Source organism: Alligator mississippiensis, chromosome 7 (assembly GCF_030867095.1).
Source record: "Alligator mississippiensis isolate rAllMis1 chromosome 7, rAllMis1, whole genome shotgun sequence".
NCBI classification, from domain to species: Eukaryota; Metazoa; Chordata; order Crocodylia; family Alligatoridae; genus Alligator; species Alligator mississippiensis.
Genome location: NC_081830.1, coordinates 47,618,158 through 47,631,047, shown reverse-complemented (window position 1 = coordinate 47,631,047; position 12,890 = coordinate 47,618,158).

The following is a 12,890-nucleotide window of genomic DNA, read 5'->3' as shown; positions in this document are numbered from 1 at the left end:
GTGGCATCAGTTGCTCATGAGTATTTTTTACAGACAGGAATGGAATGGATCAAATTCACAGGTTTTTTGTTTGAGGTTCTAATTTAGGATTCCAGAACCTCTTGGTGTATGAGTGTACTGGATTTTGGGAACGTTGCTGCACAGCAGATCCACATGTTTTCAGAATACTTGCCAAACATACATAATCTTTTCTGTGAAATATGGTAGTTCTTTCATTGCTTGGTTCTGATGCTTTTTGTAGGTACTCAGGACTAGTGAAGTTTTTACTGCCCTTCTTGGAGCAGTTCTGATTGTTTCTTGGGAGTCTATTAAGAAGGCCTCTTGACTTCTAGTGTAGTCTACACTTGTGTTTTGAGATATTTGTTATGTTTCATCCTGTCTGTATTGACTTCTGTTTTCTGCTTTTGACAGAGGTTCCACTACTCCCGTGGTGCAGGGTTTCAGAAAACCAAGGAGATCTGTATGGTTGTTAAAAAGAGGGGGTGGTATCTGTGGGTGAGTCTAGTATATCAAGATAATAGATACAAAAAATGTACCAGGTCCTCAACTGCTTGTCTTACAAGTGGAGTATTATATTATTTTAACAGGCTTTGGAATTTGTTGTCATGAATGAGTCTTAAGGTTGACTCATTGGTCTAATTGCCTGCCTCTGACCACTATCTTAATGAGGCAATGCTCTACCCAACAGAGTGGCTTGGTTGTACTGTCCTCAGTCTTGGCATCTAGGCCAAAGATCACTTCCAGTGACTGCATGGCTTTGAGCAAGGATGACCTGCGAACATCTCAGGGAGGTAGCTGAGGAGAAGAGGTTCCCTGGGCTTTTGTTATATGTGTCCTTATTAATATATGTGGTTAAATCTCTCAGAACAGCATGTCAGAGGTATTTAACACCATTGCTGACAAACTACAAGTGAGCTTTTCTTATTAATTCTTTAGTATGCATTAATTTCTAAATGTTAGTTTTGGACCGGTGTCCACTGCGGGATGAATCGGTTTGAATTAAGTTATCTTGAGGCACTTTTCTTGGGTTTGGTGTTTGAGAGGATGAATGAAGTGCTAAGAGCCTTCTTGTTGTGGGTGCACAGGACCAAGAAACTTGAGGAGACAAGTTGAGTAGCACAAGGCTTCAGTGCATCAACTTCTGCTCTTGTGCACTACTTTGTCTGCTGTTGACCTTTGCCTAAATAGTGATAATATATTGTCTAGAGCTATAAGATACCTGGAATCCGATTTCTTGACTTCCCTTTTACTTGAGCAGTTCTCCCAGTAATTTTACCATAGGATATTCTGTATGCAGAAACAGGTATGAGTTCCTAAGAACTGTATCACAGCTCCATGATATGTAAATACAACACTTCTGAGTTCTCTCCTCCAAGTAAAAAGCTCATTTTTATTTTCCCTGTGTATTTACATATTACTGCCTAAGAGCTGCAATGGTGGGGGGGTGGGGGTGGGGGAAGGAGGACATTTTACAGATAGGATAGCAGAAAAGGGTGGTGTTGGAGGGGGTACACAACTAACAGCTGTTATTTGTAAAACACTGTTTAAGAACTAGATCAAGACCACATCCAATAAAGGAGGCAGTTTTTATCTTTTTTCTGTTTAAAACATAATTTTCTGTGTAATCTCTGTATATTTTAAGAAACAGAACTTGAAAAGAGAGAGTGAAAATTCATCATTACATTTAGTAAAGATGGATCCCATATGTGTGGTATGACTGATTGTTCATTTGTGCTTGTGGAATCAGCAGAAAGCTGCCACTTACATTGCTAGGAAGATGGCATGCTTGCATGATTAAAGCTTTGGCTCACATGTCCAGTTTCCTGTGCTAGACATGCATTTTATAACAGAATAGCTTTTCAAGAGAGGGAGTCCTTCAAGTGATCTCTGATTTCCTGATGTATCTCTCAGTGAGTATTTTTTTCTGCTTCCAATTGCTTTATATTTAGAATTTAATTAACTAAGTCTTCCCGTTCTAAAGAAATTTAAGAATATGTAAAAAAAACTGTTTACATAGTATCTTAGGTTAGTCCAAAAACTGATAATTTAACAAAAAATACACTAGGACTTCAAAGCTGCTTCTTTTTTTAAATGGAAGCTGGTAACACTTATCAGGAAAATTTGACCTAGCTAGAAAACTGCAGTATTGTGATGGTGTTAATTGTTAAAGGTTATCTTTAAAATATTAAGTAGATATTTGTTCAGGTCAGATTCTTGACTGGTATGAACAGGGATTGTTCCTTCAGGGAGTTGTTGATTTGTTCTTGTTGAAAATCTGATGTAAATGTTTACACTGATACAGTAGTTATGATGTAGAGGACTCTGTATACTACTCAGCAGGCTTGAACTAAATTCTGCAGCAAACATCTGGCTTCTGTAACACTCCAGTGAGTCATATTGGAGATTTTCAACAGTTTCTGAAACAGTTATTTTTTAAATACAGGTTCTATTAAATTGAAATGTGAAATTAGAAATAAAACCATTAAGGACATATTGGTCTCAATTAAATTTATTAATAAAGTAAATAATACAATCAAATCAAAGTGCTGATCAAATGTTGTCCTGATTTTTTTTTAAATAACATCTTGCTGAAAAGTTTTATATTAAAAATCTATAACTTAATTCCACATGTTGTTGGAGAGGGATAAGGTGTTTTCAAAGGTGTATTGGATCTTTTGATATATGGAGGCTGCAGAGAAAATATTTGTTAACTGTGAAGAATTCTAGTTAACTAGGGGTTTGCATTTAAAGTAGTTAACAATGAAATAATTTACAGTGTTGAATGTAGAGCTACCATTACTTTTTAAGGCCAGTATTTCATTGACATCTTTATCGATACTGTTTCAGTTTGGTTGTGAGTGAAGGTAGGCAGCACAGGGTTGCACTGCTTGTGATTCTAATGGAAAGTTTTCACTCAATAAAAAGGACTGTAAAGTTAATTTTAGATCTACAGTCTGCCCCAGTCATTGAGGGCAGACTTGACCAAAAGGAGCTCGGAATAGAAACAGCAGGCTCAAACTGTATATTGTAAAATGGAGGAACGGGATAACGGGCTTGCAATCTAGAGCATGGGACAGATTCTGCAGGCACAGCATGGGCACAGAATTGGGGCACATGCTACCTAGTTAAATCAGGGAGAAAGGTGTTGTTTTTCAATGTCACAACTGTTTACTAATTTCAAGCCTGAAAAATTACACTAGTGAGAAAGTATTTAATTATAAATGTCATAATACTTGCATTATCAATGAAAATATAGCCAAATATAAACTCTTGTAATCCAATTAATAATAATATTTAGACTTTACATGGAGCTCAACATGTTGGTACTGGTGTGCAAACATTAATGAGTCTTCAAAACACTCTGTGAGAAGGTACTGGATTAACATCCCAAGGCTACCATCTTTTCAGATTTGTTGGCAGGGCTGTGCCAATAAACTTTAGTTCACTGATAACTCCCTTCTTTTCTTTTCTCATTAGGTATTTTGCCTTGATTTGATATGACTTGTAGGATGTTCTGCAAAGAAAGAGGTTTTCAAAAACTGTAACTCATGTAATGACAGACATTGGCTGTCTCACACTTGTTAGTCTATATGCCACAGTTCATGTGCCAGTTAAGGTTTTAACTGAGAAAACATTAAACTTTTTGTGGTAGTTCTTCTCACCCATCCCAATGCTAAGTGAAATTACTTCTAGAGGACTATTTGTGTTGAGGATTCCTTGATTCTTCTAGGCCTGTCCTTCCCAAATTCTCCCCCCCCCACCCCCGCGCCGGTTGCTTTAACAATGGAAAGTCAATCATCGCATTTATTGTCCTTTGCTTTCATTGGTTCACATTTTCTTACCTTCTGCTTCTCTCAGATGTGAAGTTGGAGCTAACTCTGCTAACATCCAGATGGCTAGTTCATCCATTTTCTCAGATTTAGCTCTACTGTGGATGAGGCCAAGTAATTTATTTAAACCTACCCCCCAAAAAATCCTCCCTGCCCTCCAAAAAGAAACCCCCCAACAACAAACTTTACTCCTGGAGTGACTGAACATTGTTCATTTTATGTCTTTTAAGACATGTACCTCGACCATCCTTACCTCTGAAGTTTACCTTCATTTTAGGTATATATTATGGACATTCATAAGTGTGAAAATATTCATTGTACAGTTTAAAATTCAAGTTATTCTCTAGGGAAAGATTGTTCCCATTAGGGGAGGAGGATGTATTCACAGTCATGTGTGGCAGCTGCTTCAGCAGGAATTTTACCTAGGGGATGTTCATTTGGTGCTAATGCCACTGGTCTTCACATGAAGACGCTCTCTAGGAAAGATGCCATTGTGTTCCAGCTGTGACTCCCCCTTCTACACATTACAGGTATTGTGCAAATAACTGTTTTAACTATTTTTATCTATTTAGAACTTATTTATTATTTATTCAACAGCAGTTGCCTCAAATAGTATTAAAAGTTTTGGTGTTTGGGGGATTACTGAGAATAGTTTTATAGTAACAGAATATTTTCTGAAGGTTGGCAGGAATTACTACTTTCATTTCTCCCTTTAGAGATTCTCATTATGGCTTTGGTCTTTTTCCTTATTCCTTTTCTGGAGGCTCTCCCATGCCTTTTAGAGTCAGGGATCACTCTGAGTGTATAGCTCCTGGTTCCAAGTTTCTATCCTCCTTTTCTGGCACACTAACCAGGACACTAATTTTGGAGATACTCACAAAACTTTTTCTCCCTCTGGGAGGAGATTAGATCTAGGACATGCCTCTCATGGTAACTAGTAACTCCTTTATGTTGTCTTGTTTCCTTGCCTCTAGCTGAGGGTTTTTTTCCAACAGTCCATATTGTTCACTTCTCCTGCTGTACTTTTAAACTGATTTTGAAGGAAGCAAACTGCCTTTTTTTTTCTGTCCTTCATATCCAGGTTTAGTCCCGCATTGGATCTCCTTATATAAGATGCAAGGTAGATATAATAATCCTAGTGGCTTTGGAATTTCTCAGCCTCTTTCTCAGCTACTTTTGCAACTTTCTCTCTAGGGAGAGCTGTTCTTTTGCAGCATGCAAAAGTACTAAACTCTTTTGGTTTGCCTCTTCAGCTGCAATACCTTAAAAAGTTTCAGGGATCTGGTGAGCTGGTGATAATTATGATACTGCCTGTATGTAAGGCCCCTGGCAGACATGATTAACCAGTTAGTAGTAACCCAGCCAGCCAGCCAAAGGTTAATACAATGAATGACATGATAAAACAAGGAATAATCCACAAAGTTATTACATAAAATATGGTTCCTGTCATGCATTAAATTGCATGTACCCAATAATCAGCTGATAGGGGCTTCTTGTACTTATGTCTTGTTTAGTTTGTCCCCAATGGTGCCCTGCATTATCTTCCATAATCGAAACAATGAAGAGTTATCACTGATTAATATCAGCAATAATAGAACTTTCTGTTGAATGCCTGACATTTAAGAGTTGCCACATTAAACTTTGAGATTTGTTGGTTTTCTCTAACTTTCACCTCAGTAAATCTTGCAGATGAGTCTTTCAGTTCTTGCATCGTAAGCTTTTGTATTTCTACAAATACAGAAGTTGTACGATAGATCCAGAGGGAGCTTCATACGCATTCTTCTTTCATCTGTAAACAGTGTGGAAAAAACACAATGTTTCATCACTAGCAGGAGGCTTATGGAGAACTATTTTGAATGAAAATGCAATGCCCTTTATAATTTGCATATGTAAGTTTAAGCATGCTCTCCTGTGCAACAAAATGGAAAATTAAAATACAAATGATGGTGTGATGTATTATTTAAGTACTATCTTACTGTGGAGTTAGGAATGCAGATTGTATCTAAGTAACTTCCATTATATTCAGTAGGACTACTTGTAGAGTCAAGGACTACACATGAGCTGAAGTGGTAGAATAAGACTCAAAAGCTAGGATGTAATCTCTTTTTTTTAAAAGGAAAAAAGATTTTTTTTAAACTGCAATGAAACATTTGTGAAATCTAGTCCTCCAGTTACAGATATCTTCATACAGTGAAACAAGCACTGGATTACTGGTACTTCAGAATTGTCAAATAAACTGTGATTCTTCCTTTGCCTCCTTTGGCAGTGAGGCTTCAGCCAAAGAATAGACGTGAACACTTGTGCAGTGAAAGTAGAAGCTGTGGACCCTTTGGCTGTACAGGCAACCAACTGCCTCATCTGTCTTAGCTGTGCTGTGTGAGATTTTTATTGCTTTGAGCTATTCACTCGTTGCAGAGCTCTCTGGGCAGATATCTGTGTTGAAAAACACTACATATGAATGAATACATATTAACGTATTCATTAATTTGGAATTATAACAAACAGGCAGTCAAGCAGATGACTACTATCTGCTTTTTTTTTGCAGGAAGTGCCAGTGCTGTAGGTTAGCCATATATTAATGACCCAGCACAGGGGTATTGGTACTGTTCTCCACCAAGATCCCTGCTTCTCTTAGGCAGAGTCCAGTTACTGTTGATTCCATAGCTAGTCTCAGTTCCTCCAGTCCATGTTCTTTCTCACTTGTTCTTTGTAGCAATGCTGCTGCTCAAGAGGCACACATAGTTTTGGTTTTGGCAACTGTCGATCCTTCTGGATCATGGTGCACATGTAGGAGGTCACCCAGACCTTCAGTGCATATGCCTAGGCAGGCATTTGGAGGAGTGGAGACTGCCCAGACAAAAGGCACACATCAGCAGAGTAAATTTGCTCATGTTCCATGTTGCTACCAGCATCCAAGTTAGCTATTGTAAAGTTCACACAAGTATCTCTACATCACACTGCAGTCAGTTCTGTGACAGTTAAAAAATCTTGACTCCACCCAGCTACAAAAGGCCACATTCCCTATAGCCAGGTATAATATTAATATCTACTTCCACATAATTTGTGTGTCAAAAGGCAAGATGGTGAAGTGAGGATTTTTTACTTGAATGCATGTATTGTGGAGAGGGCAGGAAGAGCACATTGCACCTTGAAGGTCTGTATGGCTTTATGAGAAGCAGAGCTATCTGGGTAGCACTAATGCTGGAGGGGCATTTTGTGTGATAGAAAAAGAGCTTCTGTTTATTGAACTGATAAAGAATTCAGTAGAAAATCTTTAAATTATAAGTTAACAGAGTTAACTGACACAAGTGTCTGCAAGCTGACTTGGTGTTAGCTGTTGTTTGTCTTTTGAGGAAGCTGATATTTGCAGAAAGCTTTGAGAACAATCAGCAAGTTGATGTTCAAAAGAAGTATAACAATGTGTAAGTGAAACAAATTAAAGAGAGATGCGTGTGTTGTAATAGAGCCCAATTTCTGTCATCTGTCCTAAACAGTATTGTAAAAGCTTTGCCCAGATTAACCAAGTTCCACCCCCCACCAGTGAGCAGAGACAGGGCCCATCACAAATCCTATTGTATCTCCATTATTCTAAAGCTCAGATTTAGAGCAGCTGCTTCCTGAAGGATACAAAAGAGCCATAATGGAACAGAGGATTTTCCCCTTTTTTGCAGTAGTTCCTATGAGCTCACCAGTGGGAGTAGAGTTTCTGTAAATGAGCTACCATGTGCATGTGGATGAACTTTTATGTGCAGACTTCTCAAAGCATGGCCTACAATAATTGGTGGATGCATTGTTAGCAGTGATGCCAGCAAGTGTTTCCTTTCTAGAAGGTGATAATCTGATGGGTTTGCAACATTCAGGTAGCTATCCTGTATGTATGGTTTCTCTGTCAGGGTGCGTCCACACATTCAGGCATGTGCACTTGCAGCAGCTCAAATAACAGCGGTACAAATTTGTGTGGGAGATTTGTGCCTCAGCACACATGACTGAATATGCACTTTGCTGTGGGGTAAATTGTGCCACTTGGGGAGAGCTGATTCTGCCCAGCTCCTCCCAGATTTGCAGCCAGGGGCTGGGGCTGGCACATGTGCTGGCCTCAGCAGTACAAAAAGCTGCCCTGGTGAGCAACTCAGGGCTACTTGCCCTCAGGAGTTTCTGAGGCCCACCTAGTTGGTATCTGGGGACACTAGCCCCTTGTGCCAGCTGGGCAGTCCTAACCTGGAGTGGCCCCTGCACCCTCTACCCACTGCAGCAGTCTGGCAGTGAGGGCAGCTGCCTGTCTGTGACCTGCTGCCACCTGCAACAGGATCTGCCCCCTTGGAACTGCGACCCCATGGCAGCACACCTCTCAGACCCAGATGGGGACTACACAGCCACCTGGGCTCTGGTATGGGCACTGCAGCAAAGTTGCTTGCACCTCTGGACCAGCTGCCAGTGGGCTGTGGCTGCACAGTTGGCCTTCAGGGGGCACTTCTGTCATGTCTCCTGGTGTCACTGCTCTGCCATCTGGGCAGCTGTCGCTCAGAAGCTTTGCTCATTGTGGCCGCCTGCTTTGAACTGTCAAAGCTTGTCCTCCTGGTCCCAAATAGCCAGAAAGTCAGTCACCTCATTTGTCCTCCAGCTGGGTCCCCGGTGCTGCCCTGGGCAGGCTCCTCTGCCCAGGTCCCACCACTTGCTTTACCAGCAGGGATCCCAGTGTTCCCTGTTTAAAAATTGCAAATTCTCTGATAATCCCCCCCCCCCCCCCCCAGTTCTCTCATTAAAATATCCAAAATCTGTGTTCTTTTGCGATTAAAATGAAACACCACTATATAGAGAGAGATCAGTAGGACAATGTTTTATTGATATATTTACGATTTTAAAACAAGTTGGAAGCCTGCTAGTGCTTCTATCATTATATTAAAATGAATTCTAAATATCTATACTTTGGCATTTGCTTTTTTTTTTCTTATCTTAGACAATCAGAGCTGCCCCCACACCCTTCACTAACCAGGATTTTGGGACAGCTGCAGCTGGACCCGCAGCTGCTTTGTGGTGTTAGATTTTACAGTAGCACTGATATGACAGTGCCCTGTCCCTGCCCATGCCCTTGCAGCTCACTCCAAACCCACAGCCCCACCACTGCCCTTCATTCCTGACCTGCAGCCCTAGACTAGCTCCCTCCCAGCAGTAGCTCCATTCCAGCACCAGGATGTGAGTCTACCTGCAGCTGTCCCACCTGTTGCTTTGTGGCTCTGAGCAATGCCAGTCCTTACTGTGCTGCTTTCTTTGCCAGTGCCCAGGTCCCAGCGATCCCCATGCCGTTCTTGGGAAGCCCTCAGCTGGGGCCCAGAGACTGGGCTGGGCAAACACCTTCCCTTCCAGGCCAGCCTCCCCCTGCACAGGCTGCTCTGAAGGGGCAGGGGAGCTCTAAGCCTACCTGGAGCACTCCTTGACTTCTCAAACCCTAGCTCTATTTCATACTGTTATTGGCCCAAATCCTATCTCAGCCCCTCTCAGCCCCTCTCTTCAGGTGACTCCCCAATTCACCATCATGCAGAATCCAATGGCCCTGGCCTCCACCTCTCTGCAGTGATCCCACTATGTCAGAATCTTTTGACTTCCTTGAGGCTCTAGCCCCATTAACGGGCCAGTTGGGGTGCCAAGGCTTAAACAGCTTACCATCCATTCAGTAGTTTAGCTCCACTCTGACTGGAAGCTTGTAGGTGTCAGATGTAGCATCACAGCAAGGAATATTGAGGGGAGTATTGGAGCAATTATGCAGCCTTGCTTAACTCCTGTTTTAACCTCAAAGGGATCTGTGATAGATCCATTACTGAGAACCACTGCTCACATACTGTCATGGAGCATGCAGAGATTGGTGACAAATTTTGGTGGGCATCCATACTTCAGAGGTATGAAGAGAGAGAGATTTGTGGGCGGACCCTGCAGCTCTATATGTGTGTGTGTGTGTGTGTGTGTGTGTAATGTATGTATGTATCTATCTCCCCATCTCTCTCTCTCTCTCTTTCTCTCTTTACTTATAATGAGTGGTATACTTCAGAGATCCAAAGAAGGACTCACAATATAAAGAACAAATGGTAGACAAGGCTAAGGAGATTCAACATCTTGTTGACATCCATGATACACACGGTTTCTTCAGTGCCACTAAAGCCATCTATGGTCCAAGTGCTCAGGGACCAACCCCCTTGAGACCTAAGAATGGAGCAGACCTGATCAAGGAAAGGGGAGCCATCAATGCCCATTGGAAGGAACATTTTGAAGACCTTCTCAATCAAGAGTGTTGTTGATGAGCCTATTCTCAATTTCATCCCACAACACTCAGTCAAGGATGATTTTGGAATCCCTCCAACCCATGACAAGTTGAGGAAAGCCATCAAGATGAAGAATGGCAGGGCATTGTGGACTAGATGGAATCCCATGGAAATCTTCAAGCAGAGGGGAGAGGTGTTCACATCATAGTGTCATGCTCTCATCTTAAGGATCTGGAATGATAAGGAAATTCCAGATAACCTCAGGGACACCATGACTGTGACAGTCTTCAAGAAACAAGACAAAGTCCAACTTTGGTAAATAAAAAGGGATTGCTTTGCTGTCAATTATGGCTAAAAAAATGACATTTAGAGGTTTGCTTTTGGGAATTGGCTTGTAGGTAAAGTAGGTATTACATTATAACAATGGTTCAGGGCAATGGCAAGGGTTAATTGATTTCTAAAAGCCTGTTTGTGTCAAAGTTTCTTTCAAGGCCTACTGTGTCTAACACAGGCAAGTAGACACACAAATTGAAGACATGTACCACAGTGTTCCATAACAGAGATAAGGGATTCTGCTGCATTGGCCAGGTCACAGTGACCAGCTGCAGAGCCCTTGGGATTTCTGTTTTTGGTAGATGGAACAAACTAGGAGAAACTGGTAAATAACCAAATTAGGATGTGTGCATGTGATGGGTTTGTGATGGGCATGTGATGGGTTTGTGAAACAAAGGAATATAACATGGACAGTATGGTGACCACAGGGAAACCAATCAATGGTGCCCAGAGATGAAGAATCATCATCAGAGGGGAGAAAGAATATAAAAGGAAGGATTTCAGAGCAGAAAAGGGTCCCTAAGAGGGGAACCCAAGACCACCATGGACAGAGGGCATACCACCAGCCCGTCTCACCCACTCCACTGTGGGGGGCAGGGGGAGGGGGCAGGGAGGGGCCTTGGCCTTTGACCTTCAGGCTGCTGACATCTGACATTCAAGAAATAACCTCAGGGTAAAACTTGCATATTACCTTCCCTGTGATGATAGCTCTAGGACTGGTAGATACAGAATTGTTTACATTATTCTTATCTGTTATCACTATGTATCAATAAAATTCACCTATTATCAAATGGAGAGGTTGTGGCCAGTCTGGGGGTTTGGGTCCTCCTGGAACAATGTATCTGGGACATAAATCTAGTGCCAGCATCCACTGTGGGAAAGATCTGACAACCCTCCTGCACTGTCTCTTTCCACTTGCTGAAGAGCTCCTCCTGGAATCTCAGTGTGGGTTTAGGGCATCAAGAAGCATAACTGACATGAACTTTGCAGCTTGCCAGCTGCAGGAAAAATGCTGGGAAGGACATAAACCTCTCTACATGGCATTCTTTGACCTCATGAAAGCTTTCAACTCTGACAGCTGAAAAGTGTTGTGGATAATCCTTCTGAAGATCCTCACATATCCATGGAGACTTGTTATTTTTTCATTAGTAGTTTTGGCATGAGAACTAGATATGTCCTTATGAGACTAGTGGATGGCATGAAGCTGGGTGGCATTGTCAATATGGAGGAAGAATGAATTATTATACAAAAAGGATTAGTTAGTCTTGCAGGGTACCGTGTCAGAAATCATGACATTTAATAACACAAAGTAAAAACTAATGTCAAGACTTATGCTATATGTGACAGAATACCCTTTAGTGTGTCAGTCACTTTAAGGGCTGGAGCAGGGTGGCTAATGAGAGTGGCCATTTTGGAGATCAGCCATTTTGGGAGATCTCTAAGAGCAGAACACTTTAAGATCAGCAGCTGGGAGTAACATTACCCGGCAGAGCTCCTGCTCTAGGAATATCTTGGAGGTAACGGTGAGGCTATGGGGATGGAGGAGGCCTCAGTTGTCCTGGGCATGATCAAAAATTGCACCCTGCCAAGATAGGGAGGTCTGGTGGTCCTGCCTGTGGCAGGGCAGGGCTGCTTAAATACCAGGACTGAGAAGTTTCCCGGTATAAGGCGGGTTGAAGCACCTAAACCCCTGCCCCCACCTTTGGGTGGGTTACTAGAAGAGTTAGTGGGGGGCAGGTAAGCTTACTGAAAAACACCTGAGTCCTATGGGGTGTTGGACCCTGGAGGTGGGCCAGGCATGCTGAAGGAGCAGCACCTGAGCCTGGGCCCAGAGAGTTGCAGGGCAGAGTTGTGGGGCCCAGTTAAGCTCAGAGAGGAGCAGCTGAGTCCTATGGGGTGGAAGACCCCAAGCCCTAGTGTAAAGGGGCGGAGTTGTGGCCCAAAAGAGGGGTATAGTGGTCTGATGAGGGGTCAGGGGCAAAGTAGGCCCATAGTTGAGCAATCTTTCAGTCCTGTTCAGGTGAGGGTCATGGGAAAGGCCCAAAAGACCATGTCAGGGGTGACCGGGGAGTGAAGAGCAAATCATGAGGATCTCTGAGTAGGGCGAAGTGAGTGTGGCCTGGATAGGCAGTATGCAAGAGACTGGGTGAGAACCAGTGGATTGCAAGACGCCCAATGAGAGTGGGGTGGAGTGTCTGTGACCCTGAAGGGGGCAGTATGGTAAAGGTCCAACTGTGTGCCCAGTTTCGCACAGCCTTGAGCCAGAGTATCATCACATGGTGTGACATCAGCGAGGCATGGGACATGTGTGGGGGTGGTAAGGGTGTGTATGCATCACCCATGGTCATTTGGGTGCACAAAGGGCAGCCTCCCCCCTATTTGACATCATAACCATTTATCAACAAGGTATGGAAGGTGAGCAAGGCGGGCAGTTTGCCCAGAGACAAGGGCAGGGCTATACTTATACCAGGCC